This window comes from Ceratotherium simum, chromosome 8, assembly GCF_057802395.1.
Source record: "Ceratotherium simum simum isolate JZ-2026a chromosome 8, ASM5780239v1, whole genome shotgun sequence".
Lineage (NCBI taxonomy): Eukaryota > Metazoa > Chordata > Mammalia > Perissodactyla > Rhinocerotidae > Ceratotherium > Ceratotherium simum.
Genome location: NC_141907.1, coordinates 14,879,462 through 14,904,744, shown reverse-complemented (window position 1 = coordinate 14,904,744; position 25,283 = coordinate 14,879,462). Strand labels below are relative to the sequence as shown.

At 38.3% G+C, this 25,283-nt stretch overlaps 1 long non-coding RNA gene across 1 annotated transcript in view; it reads left to right on the top strand.

Moving 5' to 3' along the window:
- Positions 1-19,969, top strand: part of LOC147916401 (uncharacterized) — a 35,129-nt gene extending 15,160 nt beyond the window's left edge. The window contains exons 2-3 of the long non-coding RNA XR_015552882.1: positions 16,782-16,929; positions 17,059-19,969. This is a non-coding gene — a long non-coding RNA (uncharacterized LOC147916401). The remainder of the gene's footprint in view (positions 1-16,781; positions 16,930-17,058) is intronic.
- Positions 19,970-25,283: the final 5,314 nt, after the last annotated feature.

The window sequence follows — 25,283 nt, the reverse complement described above, 5'->3', positions numbered from 1 at the left end:
TGCAGCCCTGGGTCTTCAGTTACTTCTTATGATCAATTTGCTCTTTTCAAATGGAGTGAAGGGATATTGGTGAATGGTACAAAGAAGATTCAGCTGTCTGCCCCCTTCCCTCCAACAAACAAGGGAAGGAAGATTTGTGCTCATCACGAAACCTCAAATCCCCACACTTCCATCTCCTAGAGTATTCCTTCATTAAAGTCAAGCTAACAATTCTTAGGTTAGCTGAACACCTCCCCAAAGCTTTTTGTTTTATCTTTTCTCCATCGCACTCAGTGTCCCCTACCTTCTGCCGTGTCTGACAGACACAACCTGTGGACAGATGAGGCTAGATTGGAAAGGGAGCAAAGGAGTCAAGGAAAAGAATGAGGAGGTGGGCTTTGAGCTTTGTGTCTGAGGGGTGAATCACTCCAATTCCACTCCAGTTCAAGGTCACCTGTGAACTTAGGTAGAGAGCCAAGCCAATTTACACTGCCCTTCCCCTTTCTGGCTCAAACGTTACTAAGCAGTCCCAGGTAGGACATTGGCACTTTTAGAAGTCAGCTTAAAGGTTGCCAGGGAAGCCTCTGAGTTAGACTACAGGATTTGTCTCTAGAATTATCTTAGAATCAATATCCTAGCTGATTTTCACAGGTTGATGCTGTTTTTTGTTTTCTTTAGATTATAAATGAAGAAGGGATCTGGAGGCAGACTACTTGGATTGAAATCTGAGCTTTACCAGTAAATAGCTATGTAAACCTTGACCACTTTTAGCATCTCTGTACCTCAGTCTTTTCATCTGTGAAATGGGAATGGCTATAGAATTTAATTCATAAGTATTAAATGCATGGCTCATCGCAATTGCTCAATGAATGTTAATTCTTACCCTCATTCCTCCATCCACCTAGAGTGTTTTAAACTAGGGTAGTTGAATTTACCTACAATGTTGGGGGTACCATAATCAGTTTGGATATAAGATATTTGAATATTATATATGTGTGTATCACATATATATGTGATACACACACACACACACTCTAAATGTTCTCAATCAGAAAATAATAGGGCCGGCCCCGTGGCTTAGCAGTTAAGTGCACGCGCTCTGCTACTGGCGGCCTGGGTTCGGATCCTGGGCGCGCACCAATGCACCACTTCTCCGGCCATGCTGAGGCCGCGTCCCACATACAGCAACTAGAAGGATGTGCAACTATGACATACAACTATCTACTGGGGCTTTGGGGGAAAATAAAAGGAGGAGGATTGGCAGTGGATGTTAGCTCAGAGCGGGTCTTCCTCAGCAAAAAGAGGAGGATTAGCATGGATGTTAGCTCAGGGCTGATCTTCCTCACAAAAAAAACAATAAATAAATAATAATAATAATAAAAGCAAAACCTAACTTTGCTTGGTTTTCTAATGGTAGACGTCAATTTTTTTCTCTAAACACATTATAATAATGACTTCATCTAAAGAAGAAAGTAGAGGAGAAAGTGCAGCAGCCTGGACCAAGAGGAAGCAGTTAAATTGCTCTCTGAGTAGCAAACCATGATTACTTGGGGCCACCTTCCCTCAGGGCCTCAGCTTCTTTGTCTATAAATGATGCAGTTCCATCTTTGGAATGGATTAAAATACAAATGAATACGTTAATCAAAAAGTTGAGGTTGATCCAGATAATCTCTGCACTCCCCTCTTACTCACTTTTCATCCCTTGATATTCCTATCCAGAAAAAAATTAACATTTGAATATCTCTGTATAAAAGCATTCCATATAGAGTCTCATTTGCTCCTCACAGTGACTATAAGGGAATTAAATTCAACTAGTATCTATGGCTGACCCACTATGTACTGCTTACTCCGCTGTTTTTATTTTAATTATCATCTTTTACCTTCAAAACTGATTGTATGGATTGAAAAAGTATGTTCCCCTTCCTCAGTGGAGGACACTGAGACTCAGCAATTATGCAATTTGCTGTAGCTCACACAGACTATTTGTGTCACTGGCTGTGTAGTGTCGGCCAGGCCTGGGTCTCATACTTCCCCTCATCCAGAAGGTAGAGTCATTCCCACCTGGATCACGTACATTAAAAATAGTAGAAAGATGGTTCTTCAGAAAGAAGAAATGGGCCATTTTGTCTGAAGATTTCTAGTCAGACAAAATCACATGCTCACTCTAGTTATTATGAATATGTAGCCTTCTTCGCCTCCCCATCATTTATTCCACTGCCAAGTAAATTTTCTAGAGTCATTCCCTAAAACAAAGTCTTTTGGTGACTCACTTAGAGTATAAAATCAAAATATCTGAACCTGTGGCTCTTTCTAATCTGGCCCCATTGATCTTTCCAGCTTCATATACTCTCCTTCCCTCTAGTGTCCACTCAGCCAATATCACCAAAATCCTACATGCTGCTTCCTGCCTCTGCATCTCTTTCTTCTATCCTATAATTCTTTCCCTCTTCCTCTGTATGGTGAAGGCATACTCTTCCTGTATGTCCCTGTCCATATGTGATTTTCTTGATGTCTTCTTTGTGGGAGTGTTTAGCTCATCCTCTTTGCTCCCTCATCATCTTCCAGCCTCTAGTAGAGCACATATCAGTCACAATGAGTCTGATGAGTATTCATAGGGTTCTAACCCCTTCCTCCATACCTCACTACACTGTGAGTTTCTTAAATGAACATCTTTTCTCATTTGTTTTGGCAGGCTTGGAGCCTAACACGGAGTCTATAGTAAAGTGAGCGCCCAATAAATATTTTCAGGGTTTAAGATTAATTGAATGAATGAATGAAGGAAGGAAGGAATGAAGGTATAAATAAAAAAATTTGTGTATTTGATCTGAATTGACTCCTAACTTGGGCTAATTATCCCCCTTCAGATTTCTTGGTTGAAAGGAAATACTTTGAGACCGACTCAAAAAGGATATTAATATCAAATATTTTAGAAACAGTCAAAGGCCTCATGAACTTGGGGGCATTTTCCAACCATATGCTTTTCATCTCCTGGTTCAGCTGATATAGTATGGAAGTAATTGAATGGCCATTCTTCTCTAGGATGCCAACATACATTTGTCAAGTTTTCCAGGCAGTTAGTTTCTCCTTTGAAATTTTAAAAGATGTGACTTTTGGCAATACTGTTTAAACATTAGATTATTTTCCTGATTTTTGCTTAAGAACTATCATTTGATTCATCTGCCAAGATAACTTCACTATATCCTTGGGGCAATTCAATACAACGGCTATTTGTGTCTCTGCTTTTCAAATCACCAAGCAAAGAACTCCAAATCTTAAAAGAAGCCAGCACAAACCTTTAGGAGGTAGGTTAGGAAGTAGGGCATAGGGGTAGCATTAACTATTGTGGGTTTCAGAAGCCTGTCAAAAACGAAATATGATATTCTTATCCGTTGTAAATTCTCTCTTTTGTCTTTTCTTCTTCTTCTTGTCAATGAGATTTGGATTAATCTACTTTTAACACGAACTGCATTTTTTTAGACATCAGTGATAGTTCTTTAATCACAGGGTGCCTTGTATGATAGTTAGTGGTATACATGAGTCATCTTTGACCATAACAAATGTACTGTCCCAGCCAAGTCCCACTTCAATTGCAAGACATAGAATCTTAAGGCTGGGCTGGCAAGAGAAAGAATATTCTGGCAGCTGGCATATTTAGGACTAAGAGAAAGGAAGCTAGCACCCCAAATCACAATGTCACAAGGAAAAAGGAACACTTAGCCAAATCAGGACTGCATTTCTTAGGAGACTGAGTTGCTAAGTCCATTGACCACAGGAGTGTCTGAACAGAGAGAGCTTCACAGGTAGATGTATCATTGCAGTTCCTGAGAGATTCATCTGAGTTGAAACAGCCACACACTCATTAGCCAGGAGTTTAAGAAAGTGGCTCCAGTCACTAGGGGTGGGAGGAAGGAACTGGCTAGAGATATTGGGCCAATTAAAGGTCCCCAGTAAAAGAACTTCAACACTGGGAAGAAGTTGTCCATAATAGCGATGGAGACTGAAACCTATTAAGGAAACCCAAACTAGCTCAGCAAAAGTACAGATGCACTCTCACAAGATTCATGTAGAATTTCCAGGCTGCCACAAGGAGGTAATGCAGAAAAATGTTTAGAACTGGTCACATGGACCTGACTTTGAAGCTGGTTCTTTTACTTACCGCATATATGACTTTGGAAAAAACGCTTATCCTCTTTTATGCGTCAGGTTTGAGTCAACCAGGATGCTTTCAGAAGCAACTAACAAATCAAAACAAAAAATCTGACCCAGACTGACATTTAAAGAGAGTAAATGCACTGGCTCATCAAACCAGAAGTGCTCCATAGTTATGTCATGGTGGCAAAATGTCTGTGGCACTTTCTGACTCCATATCTCTTCACTATTAAATTGTGAGGAAATGATAGATTTGCTTCCAGGATCTCTTCCTTAAGAGTGAGGGAGGTTTTTTTCCTAGGATCCTCCAGCAAGCCTTCAGCCTGAATTGGATGAAATACCTATTCCTAAACCAGTCCCCTTGGCCAGGCAGTGCCATGGGCTTAACATCTCAGGCCTGAGTTCCTGACCATACCATTGGTAAGGGATGGAGTTATCATTAAACCAATGGGGACTTCTTCTAGATCTGGAGATGGCATCAATTTTTAGGGAGGTATTTGGTTTGTGTTGGGGAGGGATGAACATCTGAACCAAATGAAGAGACTGATAAAAAGGAAAAAATAGGAAACAGAACTCAGGCAGGCAACTAACAATAGCACCAACAAGGTTCCTCATTTGTAAAAGAGGGATAATGATAGTAATGCCTACCTTGGAAATTGTTGGCAGGATTAAATGAGTTAATTCACAGGAAGCAGGTAGCTCAATAAATGTGGTGGTGGTGGTTTCTGTTATTATTGCTATTATTGTATCCCCACTCTCTAACTTCCCTGCTACGCCCACTTGCTCCGATTTGCTCTGCCTCCACCTGCTTTATCCTTGGTACTTGAGTCTCAGTCCACTCTCTTTTTATCGGCTCATCCATTTGGTTCTTGATGCTAGGTTTGCACACTTGCAATTCAAGAAACAAGTACACTAATGTCATCCTTTAAAGATGCGGGCTCTACTCTCACCAAAGGCAACAAATATTTATTGATGTTTCATGATGCTAGGAACAATGAGGGATACACAATTGAACAAGACTAAGCCACTGACTTTGCAAAGTTCACAATACTGATGTCCAGCAGTGTGGCTAGCACATGGTTGGTGTCCAGTAAACTTTGCTGAATTAAATTGATATCTAATGGGAGTAATATGTGTGCACAAATAATCGACATAAATCAAGTTGTGATAAATACAGTAGTAGAGATACAAATAAGGCATTTTAGAAGTTGGTAACAGTTGAGGTAGAAATACTAATTCAAATTGGGATGTGACTTGGAAAGATTTCTTTGACGAGTTGAAATCTAAGCCAGAGAGTGAAGAATTCTAGCACAAGTTTAGGCCAATGAATGTATGTGCTCAATTTCCAGCAACCAGATGTATTCTTGTATTCCATCTGTCCATTCTACACGTGAAATAAATTTAGACAGTTAAACTCTATCAATTGCTTATCTTGGAAAGTTTTCTGATTTTAGCTGGATAAAAATTGGTGTTCAAGGAAGTTTTCCTTAAATATCACATATTCTGCCTATTAAGTAATAAGTTCTAAAACAGAATACAGATAAAAGGCATTTGAGAACCAGGATCCAAAATTGCTTTCCACTGCATGTATGTATAATTTCTTGATGAGGCAAGGCAATGTTTGACATAATTTCCTGTGGTCTTCAGAATTTGCTTTTTTAGCCCACACAATCCTGCTATTTATTATTTCACCTTTAGTTTGCCTTCGGTAATGAAAAAGATTTAAAGATAACAAGATGAATACTTGGGGGTTATAGAAAATCTGGCTTCATTTTCCAGCCAGAAATAACTTGTAGCACAAGTTAGAAACTCAAAATAACAGAGTTAATAGGGGGAAAATAAGCATAGCCTTGTGGTTTTAACTAAGTGACCATTGCTGTGAAAACAACATTGCCACCAACTGGTTTAATTTTTTATCATTCATTATCATGCCTAGCAGAAGGCATATTGTGCAAATAGAGACAGCATAGGAAGATGTCCAATTGGCAATTGTTGTATCTCATCATATTATGCATGGCAGTGAAAAATCAAAATGGGTTTCAATTCTCCAGACACTCCATCTTTGTAGTATATTTTAACAGCAAAAGAGACAAAGCCTCTAGTTCCAAGCATACCGAGTATGTTTTCATAATTTTTGTCTCAGCGTGCAGTTCTCAATTTTTTTAATAAAGCAGGTGGTAAAAAAAAAAAAACAAAACTCCAGCATAGACTGATCTCCATAATGTTTTGACAACATTTGTCATAAGTATTATTGTCATGAGATATTTAAAATACTATTCGCACTCTGTCATAGAAGTGAAAGCTTTTTTTTAACATAAAATAAGAAATATGGTTAAATTCAGGAAAATTTTCCAAGGGAACATAATAATTTTATGGAGATATCAAATTTTATATTTTCCCTTGGAAATCCAAACCCAACGTTGAATTTGTGAGTGATAAAGAGAAGTACACCTGAACGATGAACAACTATATTAACAACACTAGTCTCTATTTTTTCATTGTATAAGATAAGGTAAACATGATGTGTAATTAGAAAGAAAAGACTGGAAAGTTAAGTGTCTGCAAGGCCCCATTTGTTAGGGGCTCTAAGTGAAGAATATAAAACTACAATGTTTTAGAGTTTTTTAATAGTTTCCGTGGTAATCACGCCTTAAAATATGTAAAGGTACATTGAGATTTACTAGAAAAGAAGACATACAAGGTTGCCATGAAGAGCATCCTGAGCCTTCTATTCCCTGACATGTCTGCAGAAGCATGTGCACATTCTCCTCTTTGCCTTCTAGCTGTGACATGCACATCCACATACTGTATGTGCGTGCACAGACACACCACTTCTGGATTTGAACTCATAATAACCTGAAGATCACAGGTGAAGAAGCGTTGGTATCCATTAACAAAAAAGACTGCTTGTGAGATCTTGAGTTTAGAACACTAAATATACTGTTCTATATATTCTGTCCAGATGGTTTTTAACAATAAAACAAATTGAAAATTAAATAGACTAAGATCTCTCAAGCAGTTAGGTTTTGTTTCAGAGTCTAGACTATCCCATCCATCTCTATAAACAAGTAGGGCCCAGAGAGATCTTCAGCCAGGGTATAGCATCTCAGAATCTTGGCTAGGACATGGGACATAACACCAATAGTTTATAGCTTGTAGAGTTAAAGGTGTTTACTCAATACACAGTTACTGAACACATATACGTACTGGGTACTGTTCTAGGTTCTGAGGATATCAGTTAATAAAATAGAAAAAATAATCTCTTATCCTCATGAAACTTATAGTCGAAAGAAGAGAGACAGGTAATAAACAATAAATATAATGAATAAATGGTGTGGTATATTAGAAGGTGATATAATTCTATGGAAAAGACAGAATAAGAAGAATTAGGAGTACAGATGTATTAACAATGTTGCCAGCTTCTGGAAATTTGATGCTATACCATCTGCCCAACATGCATATGCTGGACAAGTCTTGTTCCAGACAACCAAATAATATGTCTGAGTCACCTTGCCTTGGCTTCCCACCTCCCTCATTGCCCTCTACACCTCCTTAGGAGGAATACTCCTCCAAAAGGCATGCTTTTCAAATACAAACCAACCATTCCACAGTCCACACACTCAACTACTTCCCTTATTGGGCTCTCACAATCTGGGCCACTATCCACCTGCCCTGATCACCCCAGGGCCAGGTGTCAGACAACTAGGGACAGCCCCCATGTCCCAGAGCCTGCTGAAATTATTCTAACTAGCCAATCCTAAACCTGTGCCTTGCCTCACCCATTTCTACCCTCAGAAACCACAATAGAGGCTCTTGCCCACAGTTTCCCTCTCACTCTGCCTAGTAACTGATCCTGATGCTGCCACACATGTCCTCCATCCCCGTGGTGTGGCGTGCCCCCTCCTTTTGGGAACTGTGAATAATAAACTATATTTTCTATGGCATATTTCCTGATGTGTTGGCCTTACTGTACCTCAAATTTTCTATTAACACACTATATTTTAAAACAATAGGCACAGAGTAGTGGGCAGAGTGATCAGGGTAGGACTCAACATGAAAGTGACATTTGATTAAAGCCTCCAAAGAAGCGGATTGACTCCTGTGGACAATTGAGGGAAGAATAGTCCAGGCAGAGGGATCAGCCAGTTCAAAGACTCTCAGTGATTTTTGCCTGGTGAGTTTGAAGAACAATGAGTATGACTGGGGCTGAGTGAGCAGAATAGCAAAAGGCAAGGGAGACTAGGGAGATAAGTGGAGATAGAATCGTTGGAAAGGTGCAGCTAACTGGAAAGGCTTTGGTTGTTACCTCTCGTGAGAGAAAGGAAGAGTTACTAAAAATGAAATTTCAAGGAAGTTTCAGGTGAGAGAAAGAAGATCACCATTTCAAAGAGCTGGTAACAAGAAAATACAGTGGAGAAAGGAAGCGTCCTGTACTTTTTTTTTTTTAATTTATTTTTTTCCCCCAAAACCCCAGTAGATAGTTGTATGTCATAGTTGCACATCCTTCTAGTTGCTGTATGTGGGACTCAGCCTCAGCACGGCCAGAGAAGCGGTGCGTCGGTGCGCGCCCGGGCCCAAACCCGGGCAGCCAGCAGCGGAGCGCACACACCTAACCGCTAAGCCATGGAGCCGGCCCGCATCCTGTACTTTTTAAAGGTAGCCATCATCCTACAGTACTTGGCTTGGAAGCTGCTCCATGGAGTCAAACCCATGGAGGCAGAACATAAAACTCCTCCTCATAGCACGAAGAGCGGAGAGATAAGAATAAGTCAAGGCTTGAAGTCAGACATAATGGCAGCCCTGGAGAAGGGAAAGTGGACAGTGGAGAGAAGACCCTGGAGCAATCCTGAGAAGAAAAATAAACCATTAGGAAGTTTAGTTTTTGTATTGTTTTAGTTTTGCTCAGGAGCATAAATATACTGGAAACACTCAAAGGGGCAGCTTGAGAAAGGTATGAGTCTATGACGCTGGAAGCAAGGCGGAAGCAATGACGATAGAGAAGAGGAGACAAACATGGGAGTTATTTTTTTAAAGTAAGAGGAAATGTTGGGAGATGGTTAAAGATTTGTTGAGGGAGACACAAAAGTGTGTAGCAAAAGACTGAGAGAATGCTGCTACCTCTTCCAATGAGCATAAATGCATCCGAGAAGGTGGATAGTGGAAAGGACGATAATAGGACATGTTAAGTCTGAGTGATGTTGTGAAATTCAAGAGAAGACAGGGATTCCTGATGAGGAGGAGGAGGAGGAGAAGAGGAGGAGGCAGAAGAGGAGAAGGAGAAAAGTGAGGAGGAGGAGGAAGACGTTAAGAGGGGCAAATGCTGCACAAAAGTCAAGACAGAAAATAGGCCATTGGATGGGCAATTAGAAAGCCAATGGTGACCTTGATAAAAGCATTTGCAGGAAAGGGTAGTGACTGGGCAAAATCCAAACCAAAAGAACTAGAAACACAGAGGTTTAGTACAAATATAGACTATTCAAAAACGTATGTATATATATATTTTTTTCCTCTCCTTCATTCTCGAGGTTCCTAAGCATTCCTCTATGGAGGTTCCCCTACCTTTAGAACCAATTCCAAAGGCCTCGTTCCGAAAGAATGCTTCTTGACTCTGCCTAAGGGTTTAGATGATAGTAGCTTGTTCTGCTTAGCTGTTTCTTGAATTCTTGCACTTTAATAAGAACATCAGGAAAATAAAATAATAATCCATAATCCAAAATAAGTAGTTGTATTTTTATCTTTTAAATATTGATTCCATTTGTGATCATACCCTCTTTATTCATTTCAGATATTATTTATTTGTGCCTTCTTTCTTTTTCTCTAGATTGGTTATTGCCAAGGTTTTATTCTTTTATTAATTACTCCAAAGAAAGAACTTTTGACTTATTTCTTACTATTGTACACTTTTCCCATTTCATTAATTTATCCTATTTTTATTCATTTCTTCTATTTTATTTGAATTTCTTTTGTATTTCTTTCCCTAATTTGGTTGGACACATAGCTCATTAATTTTGAGAGTATTTTTTCTTTTCTTTTAATTCTATGTGTTTCTCTTCATGTAATTCTCAAAATATCCACAAGCTTGAATGTGTAGTATTTTCTTTATTTTTAAGTTCTAAAGAATATCAAATACCTAAAAGAATTTTTCTATTAATTATAAAGAAATTTTTTTTCAGTTTTCTAAATGAATGAGCTTATGCTATCTTCTTGTTGCTGATTTCTAACTCAATTGCTTTGCAGTCAGTGTAACGTGGTCTGACTATTTCCAAGTTTTTGGAATTTATTGAGACCTGCTTTGCAGTCTAGTGCATGGTTAATTATTGTAAATAATCTGTGTGAAGTATATGTGGTCTCTGATTCTTTAATGCAGGACCCTATGTATATCCCTTAGATAAGACTTGTAACATAACTATTTTATGTTAATTACACTTCTTCTTAGAACTTTGTGATTAGAGTTATTTCCAAGGATGTAAGAGAAGAGGGAGTATGTTCCATAAAACAGCAAACCCTGGCTGCTCTGCTTCTGGGATTGTTATTAAGCCCAAGTCCCCTTTCCATCATGAAAAAGGCAAGGACAACAGCTGAGGTGAGAGCTGGAATTTTTGCTCTACTCCCCAGATGCAAACTCTTCCTTCAGCACCACAGGTTTGCTAACTGGAGTGGGGCCTCCCAGTGGATAAAAGATCTCTTCTTACCTCTATCAAGGAAAGTAATTGTGAGGCCAGTGCTGTAGCTGAGAGCACACAGGCCTGACATGAACATGAGATGCCCCTGGACTGAAGTCCCAGCCCCACCTTTATTCACCACGTGATACTGGCCTATTCAATCAACCTCTCTCCATAAGCTTCACTCTGCACAACTTTAAGTTGAGGAAAAAAATGCCTACATCGGTGGGGTATTGTAATTATTTGACATAATCTGCAGAAAGCCTCTAGCAGAGTACCTGGAACAACGCAGCACTGAATAGACCTCAGTTGTTATTTATTTGTTTCTCTCTCTACCCTTTGTTTTTGTTTAGAGACTGAAGTTTAGGGGGAGGGGGAGACAAACAAACTCCTGGATGTATCCATGAGCTGTAAGAAATCAGCATCTTCTTTCAGGGGAGTCCTGCTGAGTCCTGGACACAGTTCCTCAGAGTTGGCTCAAGGCCAACTCTTAAGTGAAACCATCTTGCTCCAGCCATGGGGAGAGCATGTATTGTTTCCACCATCTCCTCCATGACACACCGAGTCACCCATCTGTTCAGACAAACAGGGCCGTAGCTTGAAAAATGGCAGTATTTGCCATGAATCTCCTGGAAAGTAACTCAACCACAGAGTTCTATGCTTGATTTCCAAATTTGAAATTTAAAATACGTACATGAAGGAAGATGCGACTGTATTAGTCAGCTCAGCCTGCCATAACAAAATACCAGAGACTAGGTGGCTTGAACAGTAAAAATTTATGTTCTCACAATTCTGGAGGCTGGAAGTCTGAGATCAGAGTGCCAGCATGTACCAGTTCTGGTGAGGGCCCATCATACTGATGACCACCTTCTCACTGTATCCTTCCATGGCAGAGAGAGGGAGTGCAAGCTCTCTGGGGTATTTCCATATTGGGGCACTAATCCCACCATGAGGGGCCCACCCTCAAGACCTTATCTAAACCTAAGTATCTCCCAAAGCCCCACTTTCAAAAACCATCATCTTGAGGGTTAGGGCTTCAACATACAGTTTTGCGGGGACACAATTCAGTCCATAGCGAGGACCAAGTAGTTACTCCATTTGATCTTTGACCCAAAGAAGTCCTAAAGCTATGCGTGTCACAGGCCTGCCAAAAAACTCAATTTAACCTATTTGTTTTATGAGCGATTATTACAGACCAACTTAGAAAGCAGGTTAATTTAAAAATTTGAAAATTTAAAAAGAGGGATCTTGTGGCATGTGTGCAATTAGCCAATGTTCAGTTAGAATGCCTTTAAAGAATTCAGAAGATATTTGCATTCAAGAAATGTTTTTCCCTACCAGAAAACCATGGAGAAAGATATTCACAACTTCTTTACCATTTTTTTTAATGAAATACTTGTAAAAAGTGACAATTTGTAAAAGAAATATCACTTCAGATCTACAGTGTTATTTACTGGTTTTTCTCTGACCTTACTCCAACTTATACCCCAATTCATGAGAAAGCACATGTGCCTGAACCTTGGGTAGTAAGAGTTTAAGGAAGAGTGTATTAAGGAAAGAGAAGAGCCTGCTGCAGATACCTTCTCTGTCTCTGAATTCCTGTAGGAATATGTCCATCACCTCTCCTTCGGGATCTATCACTTTAGCTCTGATGTTGAAGATATTTGTATGTGGCTGACGATTTTATATCCCAGTAGGTAGAGGAAATGACTACAGAAAAGAGCTTATATTTGACCAAGGAGGAGGAATTGTTTGGTGAAGTGGATGTGACAGGAACCTGGGAAGAAAATGACCCTTTTATATATATGCTGTTCTCATTTCTGTGACAATCAATTTCAAACAGTCTATCTCAACACCTCCAAAAGCACCTGAGTATTTGTCAGGTCGTATTTCCTAATTTGAGTTTCAGAAAACTTGATCTCAAACTGTGTTCATTTCCCTCTCAGTGTATTGGGCAGCCTTCTTATATTAAAGAATATAGTGCAATGACTTTCACAGAGCAGATACTTAGTGAATTTGTTTTGTTAAATAGATAATGAAAATTTGGAACTAAGAAGTGGGGGTGGGGCGTGTGAACATGAAAATGTCAACCCATCCTGTTTTCTCCTCTCAGGCAAGTACAATGTGAGAGAAGACTGAAGAGTTTCTGCTTAACTTGATCACCACCTTTTGCATTGGGCTAATACCAAGGCAAAAAAATCAACAAACATCTATTGAGTAATTTACTCCATGTAAACTAGAGAAGAGAGCTAAAATTTTCTAGCACCTAAGTGCCAGGCAATATATTTGGTACTTTTTGTGCATTACCTCCTTTAATCTTCAAAATAACTCTACATATTGAGAATTTATATTTTTCATGTTACAAAAGAAAAAGCTAAGGTTGATGGAGGTTAAGCAGAGCTAGGATTGGGAACTAAGACTTTCTGACTTCCAAGCAGACACTCCAATGTTAAAAAGCTCTAAGTTAAGTGCCCTGAAAGGATATACTCATTTCTGAACCTCATTGAAGCTCTCCAGCCTCATTAGGGAGACTAGAAGGCTCATCCAAACTTAGACTCAAGGATCTTAGAGCACATCCAATCTAACGTTTGCTTTACACATGAGGAAACCAAAGTGTGGATTCACAGTGCCTTTCCAGGAGCTACACAGCTAGCGAGAAGCAGAGTCAGTCTAAAAACTGACTCGTGGTCAGCAAGGTGACATGCAATCTTTAGCCTTTCCATGGCATTTAGAGGTCTCTCATTTGCAATGTATTAGAAGCATGATGAGATACAAAGATGGTAACATACGGTCCCTCTCTGTTCAGACTTCAGTCAAGAAGAAAAAAATATAACAAAGTAATCATAATATAATGCTAGAATAGAGGAAGGGAATAGAGAGTTGTTGTAGTGAGGTCATTTTTTAGGATTCTTGGCTGCTAGCGAGCTTAATTCAACCTGATCTACTTAGGCCAAAGGGCGCTGTAAATCTCTGAATGAGCCAGATATTTTCACGTTGAAATGCATCGAGCTGGAATGCTTTCTCCTGCTTGATATTTCTGGCCAACCTTTCCCAGAGCAGCAGTCATCTCCCCCGGGAAGGCTTCTCTCCCCACCTCCTAATGCGAGGAGCCCTGCATTTCTGTTGCCATACTTCATTCTTCGATCTTCCATAATTGGTGGATATTCTGCCTCCTCCACCAGTTTGTGAGCTCTTCCAGAGCAGAAACAATGTCTTGTGTGTCTTTGCAACCCAGCACCTAGCCTTTAGTAGACGAAATAAACTCTAATTAAATGCAATGTGAATAAATGGTAGGTGAATGATTGGAACAAGCCATTTCACTGTCTGTCTTTAATCATTATGTTGACTCTGTTAGAAAATTGCCTTTTAACACAGTTTTTTAAATCCCTTTTTAGACACTGACCACATGCCTGATGTATATTATTATTCTTGTCTCAAAATCAAGGAACTGAAGTCTGCCTTTGGGACCTCCTGAGAGACCTGTGAAAATCAATTCCCTACAAGAAATTGTCTTAAGCTAAAGGTCAACACACTCAAACAGAAATGTACAGATTACTTTAAAATCACTGAAATGAGCCCATTCTTTTGGAATATGCTTCTCAAGACAAATTTCCTTTTCCAAAGTTGGAGAAGCCACATCCATGTTCCAATACTGACTGTGAATACTCCCTGGAATAATTTATATTATTTTAATACTGCAGCTTATGAATTTTTTAAAGGACAAAGACTTCATGAGATTTCTAACTGTGACACACCATGTCTCGTTTGTTACACTGCAGAACGGTTTTAGAGCTTCTGATTCTTTTACTTGGTTTGCTACAAAAAATAAGTGTCAATAAATAAATAAATTTAAAACCTTCAACTCCCATAATAATTACCTCTCATCTATGGGGATTTGGCCCATGTTAAACAAAACACAGAAGTTGGTGCCTTCTACTGTTTTCCACAGGAAATCCAATCATGTTCATAATCCTATAATTTTGTTTAGATTTATTTTCTAAATATCACATTGCTCTAAGGCACTGTCAAGATTAGCGTTTGGTCAGTAGAAAGAAATTATTATTACTTCTATTTGTACTTTTCATTTTGGAAAATACTGTTCACAACAATGGGAAGAAGAGAGAACAGGAAGTTGCACATCAACACTTAAATGCTCTTTTACACAAGGAGCACATGTCACTTTTGCCCAGTATCATAAGCCAGAAATAATCACGTGACTACATCTAATCGGGTTGCAAAGGAACAAATAAGTCCTCCAACATGTCTAGAAGCAGAGGGGAACCAGACACCAGGAAGAATAGTGATGTCTGCAACTCTAATCCTCACAGAGTGGACAAGTAACTTGAAAAAAATCCCCTTCAAAGACATTATTAATTGAAGATAATACTCAAAATACAAGTACAAAATACAAACACATATAAACAAGAAAAAAATCACAGCTGTTAATTCCTCTATTCCTATTACATGTTATTTATTAGTAAAATAAACAATGAGCTCATAAAATCTGATAAAAGGTCAAATATCAAAATTTGGACTACAATATCATTATTTGGCTCACATTATCAAGAAGACTTTGCTATCCGTGGTCATTAACAATGATCCTTGCCCTCTATGTATATTATATGTAGGTATACTAGCCAACGAGAGTAGTACATGTACATGATTTATAAATTAATATCTATACCTAGGTAAATAACTAAAACAAGCCTATATAATGCTGTCTCTCTCTCTCTACACATATGTGTGTGTGTGTGCATGCATGTGTCCATCTATATGTATATGTAAATAATGTATAATAATATAAAGAATATAAAACTTAAAAATGCATAGGTGAATAAACCTACAAATATGAAATTTGGATCTGTTAAGAATGCTATTCCTGAGAAACGATTTTATATGAAATCCTCAGAAATATGCTGGATTGCTGTCAACTAGGCATTTGCACCTAATGATACGACAGCCATGTGGCCAGAACACTTAGACAAGGGTGGAGAGAAGTTGTAAGGTATAGAATGCCATGGGAATGACAAAGGCAATCGTTTGATACCCAGTTGAAGCTACCTTTTGCTTAGGGAGTTTTATCAGCCACTGTATTCCTCTGTAGGGAAATTTGAGAGACTTGGAATGTATATACTTCCCTCTGGGAATATGCAAATCAATATCCTTTGCCATTTAAGAGGCACTTTATTCTTGGACTTGGTCTGTTGACATTCTTTCGTCAATATATATGACTCTCAAGTTGTGAAAATGACACTGTTGAAATGCCAAAGTCAACATAAGCATTGAATATTTCTGATTTTTGGTGATTTTGCACACAGTTTTTTTTGCTGGAAAAAAAGATCTAGCCAGTTGCCCAGATGATTCTGCATGAGAGTATTGAAAAAAGGAAAGACAGTGGGTATCTCAGGAAGTAAGTAGATAGTTGCTTATTGATTCCAAAAAGAAAAGGATGGAAGGAAGTGAGAGTAGTGATGGGGGAGGAGGAGAAATCTAAAGTGTGTCATAAAAGTTCCAGCACTGAACATTTAAATTCACTAAGACATTCTCATCAAGCAGGTTTGAATTTTTATAACCTAGTTGACAACTTGGAAGGAACAATGGAGGGAGAGAAGCAGGGAGGGAGAGAGAAAAGAAGGAAGAAAGGAAGGAGGAAGGAAAAAAGGAGGGAAAGAAGGGAGGAAGAAAGGAAGAAAGAGGAAGGAAGGAAGGAATCTAGTAGATTTTTGGCAGAGGTTTTGCTCAGTGTGATTCTCCGAAATTGTTTTCAATGATGATAGCTTGAGGCTCGAATGTGTGGTAAAACACACACACACACACACACAGACACACACACAATAATACGTAATAAAATGTTATCTAACTTATTTATTCTCATTTTTCTTATTTTCTTCAGGATAAGGTTTCAAAGATTCATTCAGTGCAGCTGAAAACATGCTAAGCTTGTTATAAATTTTTTAAATACACTCTTTCCATCTTCTCGATTTTCTTTAGATTAGATTCATGAGGACAAAATAGTACCAGGTTGACTAAGCATTTGGATTACTACTGACTGGAGTCACTGTGCATTTTCTAAAGTTGAAACTAAAATTATGAACAACATGATTTTCTTCATGGACCCAGCAGTTTGCCAAAAAGGCAGGTAATTAGATTTTCATTACTCCAAGGTTTATGAACATGGGTGAGATTGATTATAAATACCAAATTTATTATTTTGGACACATTTTCAATTATATTTAGTATTAGTTGAAAATTCTTTGCTTCCTTCTAGGTACGAAGCCGCTTAATAAATAAAGGAGAAACAACAAAACCAAAGTTGTCAGAACACAAAATCAGCAAAATAGAAGCTTGTCTTTCCTGCACTGTTTCATTGGTTATTACTCCTAATTTTAGATGTTTAAGGCTTATGAAGTATGCGATTTTTTGTAATCTTCAAAAATGGAATAACAGTTTTTCTCTTTTAATTTTGCCAGACTGCAATAAGAAAGCAAGGGAAACCCATTAGTTCAGAAAAGAGAAACATCATTCTGTGTATTTAGTATCTTTGGAGATTGTGGGAATACACGCCTCTCAGAGTAGAAAGGAACATTTGATGAAATAATCTCTTCTCTTTCTTGTTGGGAAACCAATCTTTCAGGCTGAAACAAGTTTTATTTGTCTGCTTGCTTTGTTTTTTAAACAAACCAGCATAGTGTATTTTTATATTTGTATTCATATTTGTATAGCCCTTTTAAACTTGGGATTTTTTTGTACATTAAGAAGCCGCTACAAATAATACCTTAATAGAGTGGTAAGAGATGGACACTGGAAGTCAAATAACTTAGATTGAATTTATTTTCTTTTATCGATCATCAGGATGATTTCTACTCATGTCATAAGAAAAATATTATGTATCTAGCATTTCCAAGCTAATGCCTAAGCAAAGTATCAATCTGAGAAGGTCAGAGGCTCTTGGTGAGGGGGAAGAATCCTAGCGATCAGAAAATACAGCCCCCACCACTAACGTTTCTCCACGCACAACGCATGCACCTTTTAGATCAGAATCAGCTGAAGTGCATACTCAAAAGGCGTAACCCATATCAGACCTACTGAATTACATTATACACCTTTAGCATGCTCTCTAACATTTGAGAACAAATCTAATCACTTTTCACATGTCAGCTCTTCAAATATTGGAGACTGATATTATGTTGCCACTGAAAATTTTCTTTCTAAATACCCTGTGTCAGGTATAGTTAAATATCTGATAGAAAATGTGCAGATGGCCGCTATTTCGCAAATCAGATTTAAAAAGGAAGAAAGAGATATGTGTCAGGGCATTTATTAGTCAGAATGTATCACTCCTTGTTTCTAGGAGACTAGAGATGAAAGGCATTAAATTACATTATGCATTCGTACACTTAGCACAGCGTAGGCACACCGTAGGTCCAAGCTGTAGTGGTCGTGGTGGTAGAAATGGCAGCAATGGTAGTGATGGGGGCTGTGGAGGTGATGGGAGTAATGGAGTGTTCTGCAGACTTGCTGCTTCCTTCCTTCCTTCCTTCCTTCCCCCTTTACAAATTTTTTTTTGTGATGTATTTTTAAGTGTTTATCAAAGTCATATATGCACGTGGTAACAAATCAAACAATAGACAATAGTTTTAATTTAAAAAAAAGCAAAACTCCTTTTTGCACCCCCATCAAACAATGCCAAGTTCAGTTACACAATGGCACTATCTTTTAGTATTTGCTTTTAGCTCTTCTGATAATTTGCTTTCTGATACTAAGTAACATGTTTATAACTCTATTTCTGAATTTATCACCTTTTGACCACAACCAAAGACTCCATGATGAATTAGCTCCCTAAATCTTCGCTCTCTTCCTTCTCTTCTTCCCAAAGGTTAACATTTATATTATTTTTCCAATCCTTCAAATGATCGTCTTTATAAGATGAGATAGCTAACCTATACCTCTATTTCTTATTCCACGAACTTTGGACGGTATCTCTTGGTTTCCCACAATATGAAAGGAGGATTTTTAGCAGCACTCTCTTTGCTCCTTTACTTCCATGCCCCTCTTTTCTGGTTACACGTTCACTTGCACATCTCCATTTTGCTCTGCAGCTGAATTCAAGCATTCCAACCATTGTCCATAAATTGATTCGAAAAGGTGAAAAGCAATGAACAGCATTTGGTAAGCATGCTGTGTTAAGACTGTGTTTGCTTCATTTTTTTGTTTTTGTTTCTGTTTTTGTTTTCTGGTGAGGAAGACTGGTCCAGAGCTAACATCTGTTGCCAATCTTCCTCTTTTTTTGCTTGAGGAAGATGGTCCCTGAGCTAACGTCTGTGCCAATCTTCCTCTATTTTGTATGTGGGATGCCACCACAGCATGGCTTGATGAGCGGTGTGTAGGTCCATGCCTGGGATCCAAACCTGTGAACCCCGCTGCCAAAGCAGAGCACATGAACTTAACCACTACGCCACTGGGCTGGTCCCCTGATCAGTTTTGAACACTGGGAATCTGATACCAATGTCTGCTCTTCTCACCAACACACTTTGCTGTCTTCCCAAAGACTCAAAGATCCATGAGAAATATTCGATGAGGAGTTACTATTTCTGATTGGAAACAAACTGACAATTGCAATATTTCTAGTATGTAGCAGCTCAGAACTTTAGTGTTTATGCAGATCCACCTTGAGAAAGAAAGAAGTGTGAGTGGTCCAAATTTTGTCCAAGTACCTTTCTAACTCCACCACAGTTGTCAGAGGCATTGGAGAGGATGGTGGTGCCACGAGGTTGGTACAATTGTTCCCATTAATGGATCCTCAATTTATCTTGCCAATTTATCTTGGCAATTACCTGTCCTATTGATAATTCCTAAGAATTAACCAAGAGCTACTGGGAGCTGCAGCAGACAGACTGGCCCTCACCTCTCTGAAAGCCTCTTCTGATATGCGTTTATGCTGCAGCAACTCCCCTTATCCTGTCTACTTTCTGTCTTCCAAAAATCTGTGGAGAAACCTCTTGTCCATGAGTCATACCCACGCCCATACACTTTTCCCAACTTCCTTTGATATTATGGGAAAGGCTCAAGAGGTATGAGAGACTCATTTCTGAATAGTTTAAAGTATATAATAAAATACCCTTCCTGGGATATTTGAAGATGCTGGCAGAGTTTGATCCAGTTCTAAGAAAAGTTGAAAGTCTGCCATACCATGTTATTCCATGAATCCTTTCCTTGGATTTTTTTTTCTCCCTTTCTAAAATCCTGAAAAAAACATTTCTCTTTGGAGAACAAATTCTCCTCTAGTCTTTGTACTCTTGTGACTATAAACAACCATCACAACCAGATTTTTTTTTTTTTTATAATTTTATTTATTTATTTATTTTCCCCCGAAAGCCCCAGTAGATAGTTGTAGGTCATAGCTGCATATCCTTCTAGTTGCTGTATGTGGGACACGGCCTCAGCATGGCTGGAGAAGCAGTGTGTCGGTGCGCGCCCGGGATCCCAACCTGGGCCGCCAGCAGCGGAGCGCATGCACTTAACTGCTAAGCCACAGGGCCGGCCCCATCATAACCAGATTTTTAAAAGAAGAAAAGATTTTGTTTTTGTATCAACAAATCTTTTCTGATATCCACATTCAGATTCCTTGACTGCTAGACACATCACACCTTGATTTTATTCCAGACTCAAAATGAGCTGCAAATTGAGGTTTACAAGTGATTTTTCACTCACAGCCACTCCACTACTATTTTTCACAAAGACACATACCCGCATAAAAGTACTCCTGAAGTACGTGCTGCTGTAGCAACTGAGGATTCCTTTCAGCACAGGATGCTGACAGGTGCAAACTGCAAAATTGATGATTCTCTTGGTAATTCCTCACTCTATCAAAGCTGAGAAATACATTTTTTTTTTTGCTTAGAAGGATGTTTCCTCTCAAGGGCACAGATCCTAGGACTTTGGAGTCAAATTTGAATCGTGCATCATGCTCTGAATGAGGCGAACATCATCTCAAATAGCAGTAGTATTTTTCAGCTTTGATGCTGCTCTTGAACTTGCACAATCAAGTTCTTATTTTTCTTCACATCCTTCCAAAGTTGACTTTACAACAGTTTTCCTATGAGTTGTTTATATAAGGGAATCATGGGGGAGGACCAGAAATTTTGACCATTGTTATGATAAGAATTATGATGCCAGCTATTATTTATTTAGTGCTGAGTAGATGTCAGGCAGAGTGCTAGCCCTGTGCATAAATTATCTCATTATATCTTTATAAACACTTATCAGCCAGACGAGAAGAAAGGAAGAAAGGAAGGAAGGGAGGAAGGAAGATCCCTGAAGTCCATTTAGCCTAACTTCCCATATCATTGGGTGAAAACCTCCATCATAGTGTGACATCTTTCACTCTCAGATATCCCAGCTGAGGAATCAGTATCTGCAAAACCCAGAGACCAGAAGAGTTTGGAGAAGATGCTCTTCTAGAAAAGATGAAGCTGATAAACTGGTTTTCCGAACTATGGACATCCATCTAATTGGGAACCTATCCAATTCTGATATGTGCATTTTATTTGCATATGTATCTATGCATATGTATATATAATATATGCATATACATATATATGTAATAGCCCTTGAATGAGGTTTATAATTCATAATTCAAAATTTTATGATGATAACAAAGAAAAACATGACAAAAAAGGTTGTGAGAATTCTTAAAGCCAAGCTTGGGTAAAAGAAACATATAAAGATTACTTTATTTTTAAATATTATTATTTTATGGCAAGAATATAATAAAATACGAAACAAATGAGCTACAGTTCATGCTTTTACAAAACTTGATTTATCTCCTAAATGTGTGCTTCTTTTTATTTCCAGCTTTATTGAGGTGTAAGTGAAAAATAAAATTGCACATTAAATTTAAAGTGTACAATGTGATGATTTGATAGATGTATATGCTGTGAAACGATTTACCATAATTAAGTTAATTAACACGTCCGTCACTTCACATAGTTACCTTTGTGTGTGTGTGGTGACAACACTTAAGATCTCTCACTTAGCAAATTTCAAGTATATGATACAGTATTGTTAACTATAATCACCATGCTGTACATTAGATCCTCAGAACTTATTCATCTTATAACTGAAAATTTGTACCCTTTGATCAATATTTCCCCATTTCTTCTATGCCCCAGTCCCTAGCAACCACCATTCTACTCTCTGTTTCTATGAGTTTAACCTTTATTTTTTTAGATTCCGCATATAAGTGAGAATATAAAGTATTTGTCTTTCTCTGTATGGTTTATTTCACTTAGCATAATGCCCTCCAGATTCATCCATTTGCCAAAAGTGGCAAGATTTCCTTTTTTGTGGGTGATTAATATCCGGTTTTCTTTATCCATTCACCCATTGATTGGCACTTAGGTTGTTTCCAGATCTTGGCTATTGTGAATAATACTGCAATAAACATGGGAGTGCAGATATCTCTTCAAGATACTAATTTTATTTCCTTCGGATACATACCCAGAAGTGGGATTGCTAGAGCATATAGTAGTTTATTTTTTATTTTTTGTGGTATCTTCATACTGTTTTCCATAGTGGCAGTACCAACTTATATTGCCACCAACAATGTAGAAGCGTTTTTTCTTTTTCTTTTTCTCTACATCCTTTCCAACATTTGTTATCACCTGTCTTTTTTGTGACAGTCATGCTAACAGGTGTGAGGTGATAACTTGCTGTGGTTTTGATTTCCATTTCCCTGATGATTAGTGATGTTGAGCACCTTTTCATGTACCTGTTGGCCATTTGTACGTCTTCTTTGGAAAAATGTTTATTCAGGTCCTTTACCCATTTTTTAATTGGGTTATTTCTTTTTTTGCTATTGAGTTGTATGAGTTCCTTATATGTTTTAGATATTAACCCCTTATCAGATAAGTGGTTTGCAAATATTTTATCCCTAGGTTGTCTTTTAATTTTGTTGATTATTTCCCTTTGCTGTGCAGAAGCTTTTTAGTTTGATGTGGTCCCACCTGTTTTATTCACTAACAACAAACTATCTGAAAAAGAAACAAATTAAAAAAAACCCATTTACAATAGCATCAAAAACAATAAAATACTTAGGAATAAATTTAACCAGGTAGGTGAAAGATCTGTGCACTGAAAACTATAAGATATTGGTGAAAGAGATTGAAAAGACAAAAGTAAATGGAAAGATATCCCATGTTCTTGGATTGGAAGAATTAATATTGTGAAAATGTCCATAATACCCAAAGCAATGTACAGATTCGACGCAATTCCTAACAAAATTCCAATGGCATTTTTCACAGAATGGAAAAAACAATCCTAGAATTATTTTATGTATGGAATCACATAGACTCCGAATAGCCAAAGAAATCTTGAGAACAAAACTGAAGGTATCACGTTTCCTGATTTCAAACTATATTGCAAACCTATAGTAATCAAAACAGTGTGGTACTGGCATAAAAACAGCCACATAGACCGATGGAGCAGAATGTGGAGCCCAGAAATGAAACAATGCATATATCATCATGGACAAGGGTGCCAAGTACACACAATGGGGAAAGGGTAGTCTGTTCAATAAATGGTGTTAGGAAAACTGGATATCCACAGGCAGAAGAATGAAACTGGAGCCCACCTTACACCACCCACAAAAATTAACTCAAAATGGATTAAAGACTTAAATGTAAAACCTAAAATTATAAAACTCCTAGAAGAAAACATAGGGGGAAAGCTCATTGATATTGGTTTTGGCGATGATATTTTAGACATAAAATTTACTTTATATATCTTATAGAAGGAATTATGAAGGACACCCAGTGGGTTATCAGTCTCCAGTTCCTTCACACATGGAAGCTAGAAGTAATTTTTAATTGTGTGGGTGTTTGTACACGTGTGTGTGTGTGCGCGCGCACGATGTGGGGTGCAGGATGCAAAGTGGTTAAAGGAAGAGTTTTTCATTTTCTGTAAAGATCAAGACCTCTTATAAGGATCCCGTGTTGTGTTCTCTTTGGTCAGGTGATGACTTTTCTGTATAAAGGCTCGTTAGTAAGTCATAACCCATGTTATGCACTTGCTCACAATATTATCTAATTGATTTCTACCAAAGTTGTAGCCCTCACCAAACGTTGATTGTATTTGTGTGTTAACTTAATAATTATTTATTGTACCTGTTCATCTATTTAATGTATATTTATTGAACATCTATCAGGTGTAAAATACTGTACTAGGAAACTAGAGTGAATATGGGAGACACGTTATCCTTCATGAGTGAGACATACAAGTGACTAGAAAATTAGAATAAGCTGGATAATTATGAGTGTACTGAAGATGGCTCAGATCCAGGCTGAAGAAGGAGGAGGGGAGAAGTTAGAAGAGGTGATATCTAAGCTACAGTAAAAGAAATTTTGTCAGGGTATGATAAAGAATGTTCACATAAGTCCCAGAGGCCAGAGAAAGCATGGTGGTGTAATAAAACTCAAGCACCTAGGCATAGATGGAGTGCTCAGTGGAGGGAGTGGCTAGAGATAAAACTGGTGAGTTAGGCATGAGCTTAGAGGGACTTGTAAACCATGATACAAAGTTTGGAACTTCTTGCTAGACAGCATTAATAATTTGATAATGGGTTTTAAGGGGAGAAGTGCCTTGATCATATATGTTTTAGAAAGACCACACTGGCTGCAGTGTTCCACATGAATCAGAGAGCAAGTGGTTTGAAGGGACGTGGGCCATTTACAAGGCTCTTGCATGACTCTAGTCTCTTGTTGCTCATAGCGTGGACCTCAGCCCAGCAGCATGGGCATCACTCAGATGTTTTATAGAAATGCAGAATCTCAGGCCCTACCCCAGAATTACTGAATCAAAATTCACATTTTTGCAAGTTCCGCGGGAGATGTGTGTGTACATTGAAGTTTGAGGTGTGCTGCACTACAGCAGTGGTTCTCAAACTTGGGGGCACATTGGTATCATCTGGGACACTTTGGCAAAATATTGATGCCTGGGTCTCACCCCAAGAGATTCTGATTTACTTGCAAACCAGGGTTCTCAAACTTTTCCATGAGTTAGAATCACCTGAGGACATTTTAAACCTCTGATGCCAAAGCTGCATCACAGACCGATTAAAAGCAGACCAGAAAGATATTTCTACACCAGAAAGATATGTAGGACATAGAAGACTGACAGAACTTGGTGATTAATTGGATTTGGAGAGTGACAGAGAGAAAGCAAAGATGGCACCCAGATTTCCAGCTTGAGAAACTGGGAGAAGCCTGATATCCAGCGATCTTTCTCCCTGAGTTCACTGTGCCTCCAACATACACAGTTGGCAGCTGCATTCTCTCATGAAATCCACACTTTTTGAGCCCTGCAGCAACAGGAGAGGGCCTTTGAATATATATTGATAGGGAGAGTCCTTACAAAGAATCGGAATTCTAAATTAAAAATCAGATTTCCCTAATATGCAGAAACATTGATTTCTATTTCCTGTTCAAAACACGTCAC